General features: G+C 50.0%; 1 protein-coding gene across 2 annotated transcripts in view; it reads left to right on the top strand.

Annotated features, from left to right (window-relative positions):
• LOC106743634 overlaps positions 1 to 20144 on the top strand; it is a 78756-nt gene that overhangs the window by 8402 nt on the left and 50210 nt on the right. The gene's annotated exons all lie outside the window — the stretch shown is intronic.

Below are 20144 nucleotides of genomic sequence, written 5' to 3'. Positions count from 1 at the left end.
ATACAGATTCAATCAAATCAAGACTAAGAATCCTCTAAGAAGATTATAATATTCTTATTTATATATGAGATTATTTATCACTGATTTAAGACCACAATTCTCCACGTACGCACGCTCAAACACACCTTACGTTTGATAATATTATCGTTGAAACGTATCTTACGATTCGCGAAGACTTACGCTGTGAGTAAGTAGTCAATAGCCGGTAGCCTGTATCGGCAACGAATATGACGACGTTTATTATAATCGAAGGCCTGGAAGTTACAGTCTCCTGCAGCTGGCCTTCCCACACTCGGCCGTCTACCCGAGCGGCCGAGAGTAACAGTGCCGTAACAGACGGGATTTCGGTGTTCGCTATCAGACGCTCGGACGCCACCCACAAGAGACGCCTATTACTTCCGACGTTTCGCTTGAAATCTCGCTCGATAGGAAAAGCGCGTATTTCCGCGTGAATTCCTTCGCGCTCCTTCCCCTGACTCCTTACGGTGTCGTTTTCGTCGAACAATAGTGCGTATTCGAGGCGATCCGAATTACGACGTGTAAGGGGACTCGCGCGCGAGCAAACGCCTACTTCGAGGAGCGGGCGGGCGAGCGAGCGGGCCGCGCACGTGTTTAAACTCACACGCGTGGCGGAGGGAGAGGCGAGGAAGAGAAGCGGGACCACTACGCTCTTACCTACGCGCATCACGTTGCGTGTAGGACCAGCGCGTCGCGAGTGCATTTCATGTACTCTCGTCCCTGTTGAACGACGTGACCGCTGGAGAGTGCCGAGGAAGCGAGAGAGAACGAGAGAGAGAGAGAGAGAGGACGAGAAGGACGAAAGACGAGACCTCCACCTCTCCTTTGTGCGAACCGGTCGTCTCGGTCTTAGCGCCGTATTGCGAAATTTTGTCCTATCAGTCTCGGAGCAGGTTCGCGAGAGTGCCGCTTGCCTCTTCGCGGCCCGTAGACGTGATTTTTTCCGCTCCACACTGAGAGAGAGACAAATATTTCATACCTGCGACTATAATTATCATAGTGAAAGAATTATCAAGCCGGGAGAACCATTTTCCTAATAAATGTCGCTACTGAGAGTTTGGTTGCGTCAATCGAAAAACGAGCGATTCAAGTGCGATTCGGTTGAAGGAAACGAAATTTCTGGCTGTAAGAACCACAAATTTGGTTTCGTTCAACGAAGTCGCGTTTGATTGCCCGTTTTTCGACTGATGCAACCAAACTGGTTTCTCCGTGTACTATCAGCGGTAATAACCTTACATACACATTGCCGCTACTATTTTTGTGGTTAAAAGCATAAAAAGGGTATGTCTGTGGCCGCGAAGATAAGTATAATTTCTCTCGGTGCAGTCACGTCACCGGAGAATAATAACTTCCGCCTCGCCGGGAGTCCCAAGTCGAAATTTTGGCCTTGTATCGAGCTTTGATTCTTGAGATAGCAAAATAGCTTTGATTTCAATTCTAATAATATAATTATACTCCTACTTTGATATCCCCTGGTGATGTCTTAAATTTCCCTTTTTCGTTTTACCGCCAAGATAGATTGCTGAAGATAGCATTAAAATTCAATCTGTAGAATTATAGGCTCAAAAGAGAAGTTAAAAAGTGTCAATATCGTCAAAGTAGGCTTCTATTAGTGTACAGGTCGTCTAAGTAGGCGCAAATTATCTTTGAGAGCGTCAAAGTAGCATCGAAATTTCGACCCGAGTTGAAATTTTAGTCCCGGTTTCAGTTTAATTCAGTTCTACATTAAATGTTCAAAGGTCTTCCTTTGGTGCTACAAATAGAGAAGTTAGTGTCATTTTCACCACTTGGAGACTTAACGTAGAATTTAAAATTTCGATCCCCGGGGGGATCTCTCGGAGCTTCAAAAACGCGACGTGACAACTCGGACCGAAAGTCCGACCGGGCTCGGAGATCCTCGAGGGGATCCGCGCGCAGCACTTCGAAGCTTCGAGAGAACGGAAGCCGGTCGATCGGCGGAGAAATTCGACGAACCTCGGTATTTATATACCCCCATCTCTCTCCATTCGAGCGCAAAGCGCGTCCGATCGCGCGACGAGAGCGGCTCGCGAAATTTATGGAAGATATCCTGGCTGGTCTCTTTCTCTCTCTCTCTCGTGATCTTGATTTTCGAGCCACCGGTTCAACGCAGCCGACCGAGTTGTGTCGGGGACCATGACGTAAGTCTCGCTTCCTGTTTGCCCGGGTCGGCTTGACACCGGCACGAACACTGCCTCGTGGCCGTTTTTTACAGTGCTTTCGACGTATTTGCAATAACCTGCGCGCCGCGAACTCCCGGCCGGCACCCTCGGCTCGATCTTCCAGTCTCTACGTACCTGTTATTTCTCTCTCTCTCTCTTTCAACCTACCCTCTCCCTCTGTCTCTCGCTCTTTTCGATTCAGGAGACCCACGGGAATTCTTCGCACGGAGGTGAGCTAAGTGCATCGGACGAAACTAGATATACAGCTTTAAATACGAAATACGATCCTCTCCGCGGTCGGGACGCGATTCGCGAGATAAACGCCACAAAGTAAGAACGGAGGTTACCGCGAAGAGACGAGCTTTAGGTGACTCGAAACTGAAGGCGCGCTCTTTACGAGTCCACTTGGCCGAACAATAATTTTACATCCGTCACGGCGGTGGTACAAATGGACCTTAACAAACACGCTCGAGTTTTCTCCGCGGCGAAAATGGAACTCTTAATGATCCGGCTATACCACCAGCTTTCTCAGCCACGGGTCGGAAAGTACAAGCCGCGAGAACATTTGGAAAGCACTCGGCCCCGTCCTTCGGCCGCTCTTGGCCCGGCCCGACCGTCAATCATTTAAGGGACACTATTCTGCCTCCTCTGCCCGTTCCCCGTCACTCCTTTGATCCTACCCTGTAATATTGTTCCTCCCTTCCTTTGACTTTCTCGAAATGTCAGTTAGCTAGCTGGCTGGCTGGCTACGCGGGGTTCTCATCGGGTACCTAAGCTCGTCTCTTCGATCTCCTCGTCTCCACGTCGTTCTCGCTTCCGAACAACGATTAACTCGGGCAGCCGCTTTGTTCCTCCTCGTAAAACCGAAAATATCGGCTAATTATCGTATTTCCAAGCAACGACGTTGATAGCGCCTTCGAGCGCGNGTCGACCTCTCCCTCTCCCCCCCCCCTTGTTTTCGTTTCCCCCTTGTGTCACGTTCCGTATATGTCATTCGAACCGTTCGATTGAGATACAGGGTGCAACAGCGGCGAGAGGAGAGCAGGGCGGCTTGTATTTCTCTCTCTCTCTCTCTTGCGGAACTCCTCGAAGTTGCGGGACTTTTCCCGGCTAACAAACTTCTTTCTCTCTGACCTTCGCGAAGTGGAATCTGGATCGTAATTGTCGAGTTTTCGAGAAGCGCGCGCGCTCACGGGAACTGCAGGAACAAAGAGGAAAACAAAGGGAGCGCGAGAGAGAGGAAGAGAAAAGTTGAGCGTTTTACATTATAATACGCATAAAAGCCCACAGTGCGTACAGAAAGAAGGAAACAAGAGAGGCCGAAACCACCCCGATGTCTCAGTTATTGTGAATTCTAGTTACTCACTTCGTCTCCCGGGATCGTCGCGCGTTGTCGCCGTACGTTAACTCCGATTAACTCGATTTGGCTTCGCCGTCTCCTCCGTTCCTGCCTGGTGGTGGTGTAACGCAGAAAGGAACAGAGGGGGGGAGGAGAGTGGGGGAGGAGGTAGCGGAGGAGGCGAATCTCTAACTCATCATTGGTTAATTCACACCATCGTTCGCGAACGACCAACCTTGGGACGTTACTTTGTGAGGGCGAGCGATACAAATTGCATTGTTGCAATAATCAACGGCGGTCTTTCGACGTGGAAGCGCGAGAGACACCCTCTGAGAAAGCGACGGAGCTGTTCGGGCTGGCAGCAACGAGTCGACGAGCGGTTGCTCGGCAATGCGATGCACCCGAGCGCTCGTTCGCGTCATCGACTGCAGCAGTGTGCTGTCCTGCAGGAAAGCTTCGCGATAACTTTATCTATTTCTTCCAGGGATCTCGGGGAAAACAATGGTAATTGTCGTAACCGTGACCTCTACTGTTACCAGCGTTTTTCAAGAGAAGGAAGCCACGCGAAGAGAGAATGTTACAGTTGCTTTCTTTTTCATGCGAATTGTCCTCAGCTTCGTCGTGTTTTCTACAGAGAAAAAAGCTCTAGATTCGAGTAAATAGTTACTCCGATAGTCCTTAGCAAAATTTTTCCTTGGATTGATCTTACTTGAATGTAGAAGAAAAGAAATGCTACATTCAAGTAAAATTAATCTAAATAAAAATTTGCTAGCGGAGAAACAACAGATTTTGCTAGAACAGCAAATTGTTTGTTAAGAGTATTAATTGCTTTTTGTTGGATATATGGACGGTAAAGTAATTTGGTTATGCTGCTTAAATTTCATTGCTGTCGCAATATTTTGCGACAACAGCAAAATTATTTTTTCCGTAATAAATCTTTTTGCTGTCTATACCAACCGCTGGCTATGTTAACAAGCAATTTGCTGTTCCACCTAAATTTGTTTTCTCCCTAGAAAATACATATAATAGTGGAGGAATACACTGTCAGCGAGACTTATATTTTGCCACAAGAGACATTCTTTAATGGTAGATTTCTCTTCCTAAAATACGAATAGCACGTATGAAACGGAAAGATGATAAATTAAAGCAGAATGTCGATATATGTTTCTCGGTTGCAAAATTCTGTGTAGCAATTTTTAGTATAAAGTTTTCTCTCTCTGTGTACGAAATATTGACGAGAATTTCACCGACCTCGGGAGATACCTCCTCCATTCCATATAACTGATTACTCTACGGGCTGCCGTACGCAACCTTATATCACGCATTAGCGAAACAAAAAGGCACACATACGCATAAGTTAAAATTAATCTCCGATTATGCTCTTCGTTGACTATGCTCGCTTCATTTGAAACAAGTGCTGTACAGTTACTGAAAATTTGCTCTATCGCCGAAGGTGGGAGAGAGAGAGAGAGAGAGCTAGGATTCGAGTGGTCAACACACACAATCGAACGTGACGGAGTGAAAGAATATGAAAGAAAGGACGAGGGGAGTTAGAGAGAGAGGTTGAGGTGGCGAAGGGGGGACGGGAAGGGGAAGGATGGAGATAGCGCAGGCATGCAACAAAAGTAGATATCGCAGCGTGATATCGCCGGAGCGCGCGCGCGATCGCGCGCATTGCCATGGTATGAGAAGGAAAGAGAGAGATAGAGGGGGAGGGGTGCCAGAAAGAGAGGGAAAAAAGAGAGAGAGAGGCCGAGCGTGTACTGCGAGAGCCTGGCTCTCTAGTCGGGGGCAGAGGCGGCGAGAAGGGGCCCCTAACAGCCGTGGCGCACACACAGTGGTGCCTAAGGAGGTTTTTGCGGACAGCACCTCGTGATTTTCGTGTCGTTTCAAACGATCCTGCAGGCTCGGAAAATTCGAGACGATTTTGGGGTCCTACTTCGGTTCACAGCCAACGCCAAGTGTACCCTTTTAATTTCAAGCTCCGTTTTTCTTACACGAGCGTTACGTGTAACGTTGTTTCAGCTTGAAAATCAGAAGGGCGTATTTAGCGCTTTAGTGCCCGCAATCGAAATTTCGACGCTGCTCTAACGCTCCCGAGGATTTAGACGTCCTATAAACTAATAAAAACTTATTTTGACGATACTGACACTTTTTAACTTCTCTCTTGAACTTTTAATTCTACAGATCGAATGTTAATGTTACTTTTACATTTCGACGCTGAAAAAGCGAAAGCAGAAATTTAAGACGTCATCAGAGTTGAAGTAGGGATTATATTATGTTATTAGAATTGAAATTGAACCTATTTTGCTGTCTTAGTTTCTAGTACGCTGTGGAATTAAAGGTTTAACATAGGGGCACAATCGAGACGCGTCCAGAATAGGACTCTCCTGGGGATCAAATTGCGGTGGAAAATGTGTTTGGTTGGATTTATCTGAGAACGAATAACCACGCGCGTTTTGGTTGAAGGAAACGAGTTTTCACGAATCAAATTTGGTTTTTACAAGAAATTCTGTTTCCCTCGACCGAAACACGCTTAGTTGTCCATTGTCAGATAGATCCCGCGAAACTCACTTTTCAGTCTGTCTTTCTGCAGATTTATCGTAACAACGTCGTGAACGGTTCGTCGGGACGCTCGCGTGAGCGTGAAAAATTTTCACGAATCTCCAGAAAAATACCTTTGTAACCATCTGTTCCATGCGCCACCGAGCGCCATGTGCGACCTGACCTTTCCCGCTACACCGACTGTACACCCCGATCTCAGTTTTCTGACGGTGGCCGACTCTGAGGAACATCGTAAGCAGCCGCGATGCGACACAAGCCGGTACAGCCTGTATCAGCACCGGGGATATCCAACTCGCAGCGGCGCGCCGTTCGTCATTGGGGATTCCGCTTTTTGTTAATTATGCTTATGCTTTTTTAATCCGCCGCTGCCGGCTCGCCGGGAGAGCTCTACCTTGCTCCAAGTCGAGCAATTAAGCGGAATGGCGCAACTGCGTGGAGTAACCTAGTTGTACGCCTTATCTCTCATCGGCGGCGTAGCGTGCGAAACGCGTGTATCTCGTTGGCGCCATCTTTTTTCCCCTGCGGCCGTTGCCGCGATCGTGGATCGTTTTAACCCCGTGTGCTCGCCCGTTCTCTCGCTTCCAGTCCGCGATATATTTTTCTCCAGCCGTTGAGTCGTACCATCTTCGTCGATGATATGTCAGGCGAATTCCTCCCCCTCGATCAACGCGCTCCACAGTACAAACACAGTGTAAATTTCGTCGATGAATGATTCCCGACGTAAACTTTTGCCCCTCGACGGCCATACGTTTCGGGCGAGGCAAGAGGCCTGTTTCCTTTTAGCCCAGCTAGCGCTGCACCCCGTTCTTTTTCCTTTCAACTTTACGTCACGTACTTGTTTCACTTTAAAGGCAAAAAGTCTGCTTCGGCCGAGAAGAGCAGACTCGGAGTACAGAGAGAAAGCAACCACCTGAAAGTCCTTCTCGCAGTGATTCGGTGTTATAGTTTAATTCAATAGGGCGCGGGCGATCCCCCGGGCACACGAGGCTAAGCTTCCTCGCCGTGTCCGACGCGCTGAACGTTGCTCGCAGCTACGCCGATCTGATAACGCCTAACCACCCCGTGGCAAGCGTGGCAGATAGGGCGGTAGTTGGATGCGCTTTTCTGCCCGACGCTAAAGGTGCTTTTCCGTTTTTCGTGTCGGCGGTGCCGCCGACGGCGTTCGCCGCTCCGAGGATGCGCCCTTAACTTTCCGCACCGGCGAACTTTCGCGACACGGATAACCTTCGGCCGGAGTTTCAAATTTCGCCCGAGGAAAGGTCAAAACTCTTGACCCGGCGCGCGCCCTGGAATGCCAATTTATCGCGGAGAATTTATTCACGGGCGAAAAAAGACGGGCGCCGGTATCGCCGAGAGAGAGAGAGAGGCTCGCGAGCGGGCGTAACGCGAGATTTTAACTCGAGCAGTGCCAAATCGCTCTCGAACGTGAGACCTTTGCTCGACGAGAGAGGCGAGCCGAAACACATGGGGGGATCGTTTATGGAGACTTTGAACTGCAACTGCGCGCCGGAGGGACCCACGCGGCTCACCCTGACAAAAAGATAGCGACACACTCGGCACCGCGAGGAGGATCGCTCCGTCTCTGTCCGATGCTGCCGTAGCTAAAAACGCTTGTCCCCTTATCCACGCGTGTAACCCAATTTTCACACGCTGTTAAATTCCGCCGAGCGCGAAGCGAAAATGAGCTCTATCGGGCGGCGTGGAAGTAACTAAAATAGTTCATTCGGGAGTTGGTTGTCGCGAACGAACTAACCGGAGCCACTTAAATCGCGAGACGACATTTCCCTCCAAGGGGACCGGCGACTTTCGTCGCACAAAAACGCTCGTATTCCGTCGAACGGACGGACGCACGCCGGTAATGGAGCGCGTAGCGTTGCTTGTTTTCCCGCGGGCGCGTTCGATAACGCCGAGGTAACAGCGGCGAAAAATCGCAGACAAGTGAAAACGCACCGTCTCGGCAATGGCAAATAATAAATCGGCACTTGTGTCTCAGAGAGAAAGAGAGAGAGAGAGAGAGAGGAGCAAAGGGAGAGAAGCGCGAGATGAAGAGAGAGCTAGAGTAGGAAGAAGAGAGAGAGAGCCAACGAAAGAGAGAAAAAGAAAAACCACGGGGGAGACGAGGACGAGGGAACGAGAGAGAGAGGAAAAGAAGCGTGGCTTCGCCTCGAGTAGTAGAAGAAGAAGCGGACGAGGAGTCTCGTTCGGGAAAGGAGCGAGAGAGGGCTAAGGGGGTAGGCGGACGAGCAAGCGAGAGGAGGAGGAGGCTGAAAAATTCAGAAAGACACCGAGCAAGAAAAGGAGGCGGCGAGAAGGCGGAGGGAGCGGGAGAGAGTGAGAGAGAGGAGGTGGCACTGCGGGTAGAGGGGCCGAGTGGGTGCGGGGGCGAGCGGGAGAACGGGCAGGAGGGAGGAGAGGCAGAAAGCGCTCTGAAACTCGTTGTTAAAGCCGATAGAGCGCTACTACGGGCCCGTCGGCCTTGCACGCCACCGAGCCGCCTGTATATCCCCTTTATGCTCGGGCAAGAGAGAGACCTCTCTCTCTTCCACTTCCTATATATCTGAACGCGCGAGCGCGGCGCGGGCGCGCAGATACGAGAGTTCCACCCATCTCTCTAGCCGCGCGCGGTATATACGGGGTGATCCGTGAAATCGTGACGGACCGATCGATCGGTTTTTCAGGCTCTCTCGCCACGCTCGACCGCCGTCCGCGGCTTCGCGACGCGCGAGAGCTCAAGATCGGTCTCTACCCTTTCCTTCCGCTCTTCCTTTTTCGAGATAAGACGCGTAGGAATGCTCCGGACAATTCGGAACTGATTCTCCCCGCTCCGAGTCCGCTCGGGCGCGAAATCTCCCTCGGATGGAGCCGAGGGTCCCCGAGAGAGGCGATCGACGACGTTTTCTTGATCACCCTGTGTACACGGGTGTATACGGAGGAGCGGGGCCTCCTCGGCGTCGCTCTCGAACGCGCGCGTTAGAAACGTGAAGTCGGAAAGTAACGTTTATTTGTCATACGTATCCCGTGACCGTGGTGGTTCCTGGGGTTAGGTCTGGCGCTCGGCTCGGGTTGAGTTAGGTCTAGTTTACTCCAATTTACGAACGACGGACTCACGCCGGGCAGGAGGAGGAAGACAGAAGGGTGGGGGTAAGACGAGGGGACGGGAGGAGGGACAGGCGAAGAGAACGGCCCGAGGGACTTTAATTTCCTCGACGTACGACTGGGCCCGATGGTTTAAAAGCGCTCCTAAGAACCCGCGGGGCTTTATGGGGGTAGGCCAGAATTAACCATTAACGTGTGATTGTACTGGCGGAACCCCGCCGAAACTTGACACCGCGATCTCTCTCCCGCCTGCTGGTGCCAAGGCTACGTCGGCCCGACGTGAAACATAGACCGACTTGTTCGATTGCTCTTAAAACGCGCGGCCGAAACGAGCCGAGAATCGCCGTCGCGCGCCTACGAATAGCGCGTAACGAGAGAGAAGAGAGAGAAAGAGAGAGGAAACCGAGGAGGGCAGCCGGCACTTTGCGAGAACGACTGTTTGATGAATAGTCGCGGATTCGAGGAAGGTGCGAACCTCCCGGAGGAAGCACTCGCTGGAATTGATCTCCGACGCGTCGGAGATGAAAATGTAGCGGTACAATGCGATTCGCGCGAGAAGAAACAGGCGTGGTGCGCGAGACGACTTTGAAGAAGTCGAGGTCCTGCAATTTACATCCTCAGCATCGACTCTTATTGGCTTGTCTCGTCTCCATTTGACTTTGAAAACTCTCTGAAGTACATATCTCATCCCGGGCAAAGTGTATACTTTGAAAACGCCGCGCGCGTTCGTTCGCGTCTCTCCCTCTCTCTCTTTCTGCTCCCTTCCCCGATGGTGATTTTTTTTTCTTACGCTCGCATTCTCGATTCTCGCCACCTTTGAGTGCGTACCCGCTCCCGATGGAAGAGCGATAGCGGCGAGCCGTGGAACGAAAGGGGGCGAGATTGAACAGGATTGAACCGTTTGAGGAATCGGCAAAAATTTCATTGCTTCTTGTTCTCTCATCGCGATAACCCTGCGGGAGTATAAACTCCGAGGAACAAGACCTCGATACGCAACGGTAGAGCGGTCTCGACGAGCGTACGGCGCGCGACTTGGCGTTTCTCAACGTCGCTCACCTGACTGTGGAAGTCCCCGACCGACAGACGACGCTGCGGCGTTATGCGTATTAACGAAGTGAGGGACGCCGGTCGCTTCTCCTTCACCACCCCGTTACAGTTGCACGACCGAGAGAGATCGGTTGCATGCGATACCCTCCTCCCGTCGTTGGAACTTCCCACCGAACGGAAGAAGAACGGAAGAAGACGAAGTCGCACCGCCCGAAAACGGATAACGACGCGCCGACCGGCTGATTACCATTTGCAGAAGGCCCGGTAGTCTCCGGTTTGGCTGTTTCCAGGCTGAAAACGTCGCGGTCAAGATAATCGCCCATCGTGACTCAGGGCTGTTTAATCAACGATTATGGCGCTCGAATGTCCAGCCACGACGTGTTCCACCCGATAAATGCCCGTACCGGATGGCGTTATTAACGTGGTATCGCTCGACCTAACGTACTTCCGATATCAACTTCAAATTCATCCCCTCTTCCGGATCGAACGGCGGATACTTGAGAATAATCGACGTCTCACTTTACACATCGTAAGACCGGAGTTTCTCGTCGCAACTCGCGGCCGATTACGCGCCCCGCGGACACGCATCTGCGGAGATTCGACGAGAAAACAGAGAAAGAGAGAGAGAGAGAGAGAGAAGAAGAAGTAGGAAAGAGAACGTCAACGCGTGCGGAGCGGAGTCATTTAATTCGGGTACACCCCGTATCGCAGCCGATGGTGGGGCGCCAGTTGCCTAGCGACCTGGCCCCGGGAAGCCCCGTAGTCCTCGCGCACTTTGTTTGCCGTAGCCCCGAAAACACAAAGCTTTTCGTGCCTTCGGGCAAAGCGATCGCGCGTATCATCGTACAGATAACGCGTCCACGGCGCGCGCGAGAGGATGTACGCATTGATGATGCGGCCAGGTGCGACCCGGAGAGCGCCGGGCTCTCTCAGACCTGCGGGGAAATACGAGCGAAAGCGCGTTATTAGTGAAAAGTCGTGGCACGGTCGGCTCCATCGTTCGGTCGGACGAAGCGGCGGGTTCTCCTCAGCGGAGCGAAACGCATCAATTCTGCGTCCGATCCTTAGGTCTGCTTCCTTCAGCTGAACTAGACTCGCCTTTTCACCTTCGGAAACTGAAACGAGTATGCAGGATTTTTCTTGGATCGAGTAAATGCACGGAGGAAAAGTTAGCCTCAAACCAACGATAGATATTCGCTCACACGTAAGCGAGAACATTGTAATCTTCTTTGGAAATTTTTACGCTCGATTTGATTGCATTTGTATCGGTGCAAGTATCACTTGAACTCAGTTCAGGAGTAAAAATCTCCCGAGAAGATCGTAACATTCTTGCTTATATGTGAGAACTTCGTCTATTCTTGATTTAACCCATAAGTAGGCGTGCGGGGGTCAAACTGACCCACAGACGCATGAATGTTTCTCCGTCTCGCTTTCGTCTGCGGCATTGGCGTTTTCAGTTTACTCGTCTCCGCCACTTACACACTTGGATTTAACGAAGTAGCGTCAATAACACTCAAGATTTCAATATGGCAGTTTTATTCCTCAAAAAGTCACGCGTCTACTTACCCCGCGGGGTTAAGACTAATTTTTCCCTGCGTGTACATACATTTTACTTGGACAATTTATTTCGAGAATATTTCACTCGTGGATCAACGAAATATTTGCTAAGGAGGAGTATCGGAATAATTATTTCACTCGAATCTAGCGCCTTTTCTTCTATGTATCAGCGCAATTTCTGTTGGACAAATTTGACCCCTGCCCTCACATTTCGGGGACATTCGAGGTGGTGTTGATCGTTGTCTCACTCCCTTTACCCGCGGAGAAAAGAAAAGGGAACGAAGTTCCAGCGGTTCGGCTGAAAGGAACAGAGAGAGACCTCTCGTCTGCGGCACGAATCTTCGACACGTTTTGTCATTCCGCGCGTCAGATACGAGTCGATTCGCGCGCCCGTATCGGCGCTCCGTTCGACGTCGCTCCCTGCGCATTATACTACGCCCTGCTTCTGAGGGCCGCCATCCACTGCGAGAATGCTCATTCCGCCATTAATGAGACCGTAAATGAACGATTTATGCAGATTTCCCATTATATAGAACTCGCATTTTTTTCCCGAGAGCGGCGACTCACGCTGCCGCGCCTGGGTAATAAATAGCTCGGCGATCAAAGTATTAAAAGTGAATGGATAGAATGCTGCGCGCGCGCGCGACAAAGTGTGTACCTGACGCCAGCCACGGGGAATTTCTGCATTTGGGACGGCATTACGATTCGATTCGATTAAAGCCCGTGTCATTAATCTGGCCGATTTCGCGTCGTCGAATGTCAAGCGGGATTGTGGGTAATCGTCGACAGCGAATAATACCCGAGAGCGCGTCCTCGTCTCTCTCTCCGTCTGTCGGGTGAAAGTTTTGCCGGGAAAATCGCGCGCGGATGGATCCTTGATCCTTGATCCTCCTCCCCCTCCTCCGACGGCTCTCTCGGCCGGCAGCGAGAGAGTAGATGGAAAAGCGTGCGAAAATTCCGGAATGGCGTCCACTCTCTCACTCTCTCTCTCTTCCTCTCTCTTTCCAAAGCTCAGCCCTCGAATGCAGATTAGCCGAGGAGCTACCGATGCGCAGTTTTCCCAACCTCGTCGGGAGTAGCTCGCATATACAATTAACCTTTGGACAATGCAATTTCGTCCTACGTTAACACCTTGATTGTCACGCGCGCGTTGTGCTTATAAACATACATACATATATATATATATATATATATATATACTTATATGTATATATGTGATGACGCTGTTCGACGAGACAACTTTGTCTTCCGCCTAAGCGAGAAGCGGAGCGTTCGAAGCTGCTGTGAAACGTGCCGGAGACGATCTCGGGCGATTTTTCCGAGGGAAAACTGCAGGTATGATTTACACAGCGACAGTTAGAGCCTCGAACTGGATGTTGGCTACGTCTTGCCTATCGTTCCACCTAAGAATCAACATTGTTCGAACGGCACGCAACAGGAGCCCGGGATAACGAGTGAATAACGAGCACAGTACTACCCGGAAAGTCCTGTCTCGAAAGTTCGGCGCCACGTATATCCCGTGGGCTCGATGAAGACGCGCCGAGTGTTTTTACACAATGACGAGCGCGACGACGTGTCGTGGACGAGCGAGCAACTCGAATACACAAAATGCATTACTCACTCACTGGGCCGCTCTGGCCGCACCGCCGCTGACCCTGATTCGAGGAAAGGGATGAAGAGACGGCTCCGGGTCCTGGAATGCTGCGCCTAGCTTAAAATCCTCACTCGCGTCTGTCCTTTTCCGATCTGCCCGCGCCTCTTCCTTCTCCCTCTCGTGTAACTCTTCTCCGTCTCTGTCGCTCTCACGGTCCCCCCCTTTTGGCCTTCTCGCGCGGGGAGTTCCTCCCTCTGTCTCTGTCTACCTATCTTCTAAGCTGGAGCTTCTTTTTGTCTCTTTTCGTCCCCCCCCCCTCTCTCTCTCTCTCTCTCTTTCTCTCTCTCACTCATCCTTCTCTTCCTTCCTTTCATTCTCCTTCTTCTCTTTCTCGTTATTTCTCTCTCCTTCTAGCGGCGCGTCTTCCTTCTTCGTCTCGTCCTTCAGCCCCTCTGCCCTCTATCTTCTTTCTCCCAACTACCCACGTCCCTTTCCTTAGCTTCCTGTCTTCCTTCGACAGTGCGTTCTCTGTCTTCTCGCGGCCTGTCCCTCTCGTCTTCTCTCTCTCTCTCTCTCTTCTCTCCTCGGCTCGGGAGGTTCTCATTTTGTTGACGAGAATTTTCCGATACCTTCCATTACGTTTCATTAAATTTGCGATTTACCGCGCTGATTGGTACCCTCCGTAAGTTCAGCGAAGCAGCAACCGGGGCTCTCTCGGGGAGATAATTCGGGCCCGTCCTTAGGATTTGCACGGTAGCGTCGTTCGGCATTCGTTATCTCATATCGGCGGTAAGATACGAGGTTGGAAAAAATGCGTCCGCACGTTGGCGGAAAACCGCCTGCTCGGTCGCCGCGCGTTCGACGGATCCCGTTCTCGCCGGCGCGCTCGGGGCCAGGTATCCCGACGGTGAGCGAGCACTATCGGTGAATGCAGGATTCGTGGGTCGAGAAGGACCGATGAAGGAGCCGAGAGCATAGGCGAAACACGGCCCGAGAGAGGCGTTGAAGAAGGACGGAGGGGACCCGCGGAACGAGGGTCTGTCCTCTCGGACTGAGCCTTCTTCTTCTCCTTCTTCTTCTTCTTCTCGAGTCTGAAGAGGCTTAAGGATCCTCGGGATTCGGGCCCACGGACCTCGCTTTATGGCCTCGGACACGACGGTACCGGCCGCGCGTCTCGAGCGCGCGTTTCTAATCACGTCCAAATAAGCCCCGCGCGTAAACGAAGGGTTCGACTCGCAGCGCGCGCTCGCCCGAAAGAAGCCACCAATTTTCATCCACGTGTTACAATCCGGCCTCTAAATTCCTACTCTTGCGCATTTACGTGTCGTTAATTCCCGTGTGATGACCGATAAGAGGTAGAAATGTACTTGAGAGATTTTCTCTTACTGATACGTGACAATGTATTTCAAATAATGGATTTAACTCTCTCTCTCTCTCTCTCTCTCTTCCTCTCTCTATATACCAATATATAAAGGTCTCATTTTTGACCAGTGTTATTATTAACTTTGATCATTGCGACTTTTATATTAGTTATATTTATATTTCTCTTCTATTGTGCCGTTCAAGCATAGATATATCGTGTCTGGCCTTTAGTGGTCATCTGTTGTACTTCTGGATTGTAACTTTACTATATTGCTTAATTGTGTATATATTTATTTGCGCTTATATTGTAAACATTGGTGTGCGTGTGTGTGTATATATATCGTGTATTCGAAGGGGGTTCTTAACCCCAGGGGGATTAAATCCATCTATCTATCTACCTGTCTTCTTCTCTCCTGCTTACCGCTGTCTCTACTATTCTTGCGGAACTGCTCTCTCGTACAACCGGGGCTCTATTCTGGACGTGTATCGAACGCCAAGTACGCCCTTCTGATTCTCAAATTGAAACAACTTTATACGTGGCGCTCGTACAAAAAAAACAGGGCTCGGAATTAAAAGGGTATACTTAGCGTTCGCTATGCGTCCGGAATGGGACAGGGCTTCTCGGTTACAATTGCTGGCTTACATACTGTTTCCGTATCGTCTCTGTCGGTGTTCGATTCGTCTACCTCATCGGCGAAATTGCGACACTCGCGAGTCGTTCACTCTTCCGCGGGACTAGATACGTCCAATCTTGCCGTATTAATCGCGTGTGAATTTCCCGTCTCGAGCTCTTCCACAGGCGGCGGCGCGGCCGGCGACCGGAGCTCGCCGGTGAAAAGCGCGTCTTCCACGGGGTGGGCGCGTGCTGTGTTGGAGATCGGAAATTTCGGCCCTCGGAATAACGGGGCTGTATGCGCGCGTGGAAATGACAGCCGGCTCGACTCGGTCGCCCCCATGTTGTCGCGCACGGGGGTGCGCGCGGGAATCCCGGCCACCCTCTTCCCCGTCGTCGGGACTGCATATATCGACCCACCGCCGGCGAAGCGGAGTGTGCACGACCCCTGTGACTCCGCGCACACGTGAGAGAGAGAGCGAGGATTCCTTAACCCTCATCCGCGTAGTCGCGGGGGCGAAATTTGACGGACGGATAACGGACGCGTTCCGTCGAGACCCGCTCGTTATTCGGCCAGAGAGATCGCCTCTCGATGAGTTGTTCGCGTGGCGATGCGATGTGAGACACACGCGAGTGGCGAGTAACGATCCTTCGTAAGAGAGAGAGAAAGATAGATAAAAACAGAGAATGAGAGAGAGACTGGCGAACTATTCGTTGTAGTATGGAGAATTATATGTCGAGGTTTTCTCGAGAAAGAGAACCGTGTGTGTTTTTTAGATAGGCAGAGCGGACGAATAAATAGGAGGGAGAAAGATAACCTTTATCTCGACGATGCAGGAAAGGAAAGAGATGCAGGAAGGAATTCTTCGGGGACTTTGAATCCTCGCGTCCTTGCGATCGTTATTAACGATGATGACAAAGACGATTCTCTCCTCTCCCCCTCTCTCTCTTTCTTTCTCTTTGTGTCTTGTGTCTTGATATGCAAAAAATTAGTCTTAAATCTAGATAAACATTCTCATATAATCGTAGTAATAAACAGACTGAATAAACAGACATTCTCATACAAGCAAGAATATTATAATATTCTTAGAAGATATTTATTCTCGAGTTGAGTAATGTTTGAACATCAATACAATCAGATCCATTCAGATCAAAACCAAAATCTTCTAAAAGGATTATAATATTCTTGCTTACACAGGGTGTCCCAGTTCTCGCGATTTCTAATTTTACCCAGAGAGATTCCCAGGGCAATTTAGAGTTAATTTTTCCTGGCGAGAATATCGAGGGAGATAATTATTTGTGACTACTTTCCAGTCTTTAACATGTCTCTTTAGCTAAGTCTCAAATTAAAATTCCGTTAAGCTTAAAGACCGTTTGAAATAAGTAGGAGAAGGTGATTTTGTTGTCTGTTTGGTCGCCCGAAGCTTAGCTTTTGCGAAAAGCCCCGCTTTTTCAATCTCTTATATCGCGTATTAATGTCTCGACATTTCCATTGAGAAAAAGTTAACTTGCACGAAATGACGAAAGTCGCGAGAACTGGGACGTTCTGTATATGAGAATATCTATTCTTCATTTAAGACTAATTTTTCTCCGTGTGCATCTGCGCATGTTGCCGATAGCGATTACTCACTTCAAATTTCCAAGCGAACGTGCCGAAGGAGACAGGAGCCGAGGCACGAGATCGGAGAGACCGAGGAAGAGGCTCGCGCGCGACAGTCTCGATTCCATAATTCGTCCCAATTCGACGGGCGGTAGAGGGGAAGGAATGGGGAGGAGCGAGGAAAGTCGTAGTCGTCAAATTTTTACGAGCACCTGTTCACCACCATTTTCCCTCGCGCGTAGAGGGCTCGCGTCGTCAGGTAGATACGTAGGGCCCCGCGGTACCCTATCGACCTGAAAACCTGTTCTCCCTTCCCTCCATTCCGCGGCCGCTGGCGGGAGCGATGGAAATGAAAAATTAGGCCGCTGTCGGGACCTCGCCTCCTTCGGAACTCGTCTCGTTCTCTCTCTCTCTCTCGTTCCGTGCTGCCCCGTCCCGGCTTTTTCGTCACCGTCATTTATTTACCGCACGCTAACACGCACGGGGTGTTTGTAAAACACATGGTCGAATTTCTACGCCGCGTGGATATCGAGTGAGCTGTGAGGTGAGGAAAGTTCCCGAGGACGCCGCGTCCGAGAGTACTTCGCCGAAAAGTTACGATTTACTTTCTACTTATTTCCAGTTCCCGTGGATACGGTACAGGGTGTTTTCGTAGGAACTAACGTCGCGACGCGTCGACGGGACGCTCGGTTTCCAATTTTCGGCGGATTATCGGATCCCCCCCCCTTTAAATCGACCGGGAGAAGCGATCGATCAGTCACAGCGGCGACGCCTCCGGTATGCATCTCGACCATCGGGGAGGAGCGCTTCGAGAAAGAGCAGGACTTTAATTCGCAGCATATACTCATACATTGTGTCGTCTATCTATCGGCCACGCGGAAATCCGCGTGTATCTGAGAGAGAGAGAGAGACGCTGGTAATCATAATAATTCGCGCGGCGACGGCGCCAAGCCGCGGTGTGCAGTATTCCCGCCACGGTGTATACTTGCGGATTGACAGGTTATTGGCGGTTGTTAGTGCACGCGTGGTAACGAGGGCGCGATTCCGAGTATGCGTAAGCGTTTATGCGTAAGCGCGCGTGCACGCATGAGCGAGCGCACGCGAGGGCGCGTCAAGGATCGTGATTAACTTTGTACTTGTAACCTGGCTGTAGTAACGCTATTTTCCCTATGAAAATAGTACGGTATTCATTACGCGCGTAGCTCTCGCTTAATCCGCCGTTATTGCGGCGCTACGCCGTACAAAAGCGAAGGGGCGTAGCCCCGGAAATTAATGTCGGTCCGGCGCCCGAACTTTTACCTCGCCGACCTAATGAATCCAATTGCGCGCATCGCGTTATTATGTTTCTCTCTTTATTAGCACGCATTCCTTATTAGCCCGCCCGTACCGGGAATCCGCATCGGCAGATACGAATTAATCGCGATTAACCTGCTCGATACGAGGAGACGCTCGAGGTGAGATCGAGCGCGGCTCGACCGAACGGCTGTCGGAAGCCTTATTTCGGAACGCACTGCGAACGCTAAGTGCCACCGCGAGAGAAAAATCGACGAGACTGAAAATACTTCCTCGACGGGTACTAATGATATATTTACTTGTAATAATATACACCTGTGAAGGGAAGTGCTACTACCGTTCAAGTAATATTTACTTGATTGAAGTAAAACGATTGTTCCAATATCCCTTGGCAAATATTTACTAGAAACGGGAATATAATTGACTATATATAACGTGACATTTACTTGTATGTGTTAAGAAAATCGCGACGAGTGTTACATTCGTGATATTGAGAATAGCAAAATTTATTTTTATAAAAATATTTATAACAATATTTTATATTAATATTAATTCTATTAATATTCTATGTGTTCTGGATATAAAAATCTAAGTTTAAAATCTCCAGGTCTCTTCGATGGAAAAGAAATACTGCCTAATTCTAAATATCCCCTTCAATTTAGAAACATTTTACGCTTACATTCAGTAATTCACTTACAAATTAAGATGCCCCTGCGTTCAAGTAAATATTTCTGCAAGCTATAAAAACATACTTAAGTTGATAAAAACATTATTTAAGAGACTGAAAAAGCGATAGTTGTGTTTACTTGATTCTAGCACTTCTTTCCGTGCATGTTTTTACACTGAAAATAAATTTTGTTTCAAACGAAAAACATACATTTTTTCTTTTAATCTACAGCTTTCCATGAAAGCAAATGCTTATTCTACATATTTAAATAAAAGAATTTAGATTTAAGTAAATGTTATTATTAGTACCCATCGAATAAACGTTTTCTATTTTTCAGATATTTCTCTCCCCTCGGTGCGTGCCATTTTAATTTCAAGTCCCGTTTTTCTCGCACGACCGTCACGTTATGATGTTGTTTCAGCTTGAGAATGAGAAACGCATATTTAGCGTTCGATACGCGTCCAGAACACGACCCCCGACTTCGTGGTGGTCCAGATCTCGCCTTGTGGGATCTTTCTCGCTTCGAGATCGCTTCGAATCGGCGCTCGTTTTCCGACCTCGTGCGATCAGAGGGCCACTTCGACACTCGCTGCGTCCGCATTCGCCGATGTGCCCTCGCGCGTTTCGCCGGTAAATTGGGGGATTTCGGAAGGATTCTGAAGGCGACTTCGAGAGACGAATACATCGACTGACAATGCCGATCGCCCGACACACTCTTGGGCGATGCGTCACCCTGTATATCTAAGAGACTACATTATGCTTGCCGACCTGTTGCTACCCTTTCCTATCTCGCACCCTTCTACTGTTCCTTCCGACCTAATCCACTACGAAACGGAACCCTCCTCCACCCGCTCCTCCACCGCCTCCTCCTCCCCCTCGTCCACCTTCTTCTCGTGCTTCTTCTCGCGTTCCTCCTCACTTCAGCTCATTGAAACCGCTCTATATTCTTCGTTTCGGCCTCTTCTCTGTTTTACCGCCTCCCTCCGCTCGCCGTTTCTCCTTTTCTCCCACCTCGTCAATCTCGAACTCGATCTTCCGCTTCTTCCCTGTCCCTCCCCCCTCGACCCTTTTTTCAACTCGTCGACTTCTCGAGATGCTTACGATATCGCGATAGTGTCTAACGAATACGCTGGACGTTGTACCCGTCGTACTAGGTACCTACTAGTACTAGATGCTAACGGTAACACGATAACATCGATACTTCGCTCTTCTT

The sequence above is a fragment of the Dinoponera quadriceps genome, unplaced genomic scaffold, assembly GCF_001313825.1.
Source record: "Dinoponera quadriceps isolate SergipeBrazil2010 unplaced genomic scaffold, ASM131382v1 scaffold1115, whole genome shotgun sequence".
In the NCBI taxonomy this organism is placed as follows: Eukaryota; Metazoa; Arthropoda; class Insecta; order Hymenoptera; family Formicidae; genus Dinoponera; species Dinoponera quadriceps.
Note: the sequence above shows the minus strand (reverse complement) of the source record. Positions and strands in the feature narration are given on the sequence as shown.